Here is a 2096-nt window from a genome sequence, read left to right as displayed (position 1 = left end):
TATTCATATAATTAATATATTTATATTACATATAATACTATATTATGTTATATTACCATATATTATACTTGTATATTGTAGTAAAGCTATTATAGAGTTGTTTATATTATCCTTGCAACTTTTCTGTAAGTTTGAACTTATTTTATTTTCATTTTTTTTTTTTTTTTGAGATGGAGTCTCACTCTGTTGCCCAGGCTGGAGTGCAGTGGTGAGATCTCGGCTCACTGCAACCTCTGCTTCCTGGGTTCAAGTGATTCTCCTGTCTTAGCCTCCCAAGTAGCTGGGATTACAGGCACACACCACTACGCCTGGCTAATTTTTTTTTTTTTTTTTTTGGTACACCATTCCTGGAAGTACTGCAATACCAGGTCAATGCATGGAGTGGATGGGGTAAGCTCCTATTCCATCTCCTATTTCCAAAAATCCATTTAATATATTGTCCTCAGATAGAGAATGTATCAGATATTAAACTGATAAGAACAGATACTACACTCGATCTTAGCCAAAAGGCTGAGAAGTGATGCCTGGCTAATTTTTGTACTTTTAGTAGAGACAGGGTTTCACCATGTTGGCGAGGCTGGTCTCGAACTCCTGACCTCAAGTGATCTGCCAGCCTTGGCCTCCCAAAGTGCTGGGGTTACAGGTGTGAGCCACTGCACCTGGCCTGAACTTATTTTAAGATAAAAGGTAAAAAATAATCTGTAAAATAACACTAGAAACAAAAAGAGTACATACAGCGCTACATCTTTTTACAAACCTAAAAAACTAGAGTAGTTTAGATAGAATAGTTGAGTAGCTGGAATTAAGCCATAGAATGAGAAAGGAGGGCATGGAGCCCAAGACTCAGCAAGCCGGTTACTCTGGGTGGGGTGCTTGCCGGTCGGGTAGCCAGCCACCAAGTGGATTGCTGGAGGACATTGTTAAGCTCATTTTTTTTTTTTTTTTTTTTGAGACTTAGTCTCACTCTGTCACCCAGGCTGGAGTGCAGTGGCGCGATCTCGGCTCACTGCAACCTTCGCCTCCCAGGTTCAAGCGATTCTCCAGCCTCAGCCTCCCAAGTAGCTGAGACTACAGGCATGAGGCCACCACGCCCGGCTAATTTTTGTATTTTTAGTAGAGATGGGATTTCACCATGTCGGCCAGGATGGTCTCGATCTATTGACTTCATGATCCACCCGCCTCAGCCTCCCAAAGTGCTGGGATTACAGGTGTGAGCCACTGTGCCTGGTGAGATCCTCATTTTTGTTTCAGTGGTTGTTAGATTCATGGAAGGTTATTACATTACTAAAATCAAGCAATCAGAAAAAAACATGAACCAACGAATAGAGGACCATGCATGGGACCTAGCAAGACTGCCATGACACACACAATGTGATTAATCTGTTTGTTTTCATCTGAGGCCAAAACACAAAAAAAATACAGAAAGAGAGGGAGTAGGAGAAGAGAGATGGGGGTAGAGGGAAAGAAAGAGACTGGGAAATCAAGGAGTAGGGAAAGAAAAGTGCTTCAGGTTTTTTGAAGGAAAATAATAAAACAACTCTGGAGATAATAAACTGGAACGACAGAGTGGGAAAAGATGTAGCAAATTTTCAAGAGATGATAAGAATGGATTGGAGGAAGCTGAAAGACCAAGGAATGGGAATGCTGAGGCAGAAAAAAGACTAAGTAGTATTTCTGAGCCGCAAGAGGGACACTCTGTCTCCACAGAAGGGTGTCAGCCAGAGGGCTGGATTCCAGGAAAGGGTGATGTGGTTAAACAACAGACCAAGGTTTGGTCTAAAGGAAGGCTGACACTTAGCCAGCTGGGGTTTTCCAAAAACTTGGAGTGTTGTGGTCACTTCTGGCTTCTTCAATACTCCAGGCTATTAATTAGGAGGAACCGCCAGATTAACCTGCGGCCATAATCACGTCTGATGAGGGCTTATGTACAGAGGCTTATTGTCGGTAATTGAGGGGACTCCTCTGGGAGCTGCCGTCCTGTTGCAGGCTTTCTGGTGCCCAGTGTGGGAATAATGCATACTGGGAGCACACAAGGGAAACTGGGCTTGTGCAGGATGCAGATGCACTTACCAAGGAAACGTGTCACTCCCAAACGT

At 43.2% G+C, this 2096-nt stretch overlaps 1 non-coding gene across 1 annotated transcript; it reads right to left on the bottom strand.

Annotated features, from left to right (window-relative positions):
* Positions 1 to 331: 331 nt before the first annotated feature.
* On the bottom strand, positions 332 to 522 carry LOC112204481 (U2 spliceosomal RNA). Its single transcript, XR_002938123.1, has one exon. It is a non-coding gene; the product is annotated as a U2 spliceosomal RNA (small nuclear RNA).
* Positions 523 to 2096: the final 1574 nt, after the last annotated feature.

Source organism: Pan troglodytes, chromosome 11 (genome assembly GCF_028858775.2).
Source record: "Pan troglodytes isolate AG18354 chromosome 11, NHGRI_mPanTro3-v2.0_pri, whole genome shotgun sequence".
In the NCBI taxonomy this organism is placed as follows: domain Eukaryota; kingdom Metazoa; phylum Chordata; class Mammalia; order Primates; family Hominidae; genus Pan; species Pan troglodytes.
The sequence above is the reverse complement of the archived record's forward strand: the minus strand, read 5'-3'. Positions and strand labels throughout refer to the sequence as shown.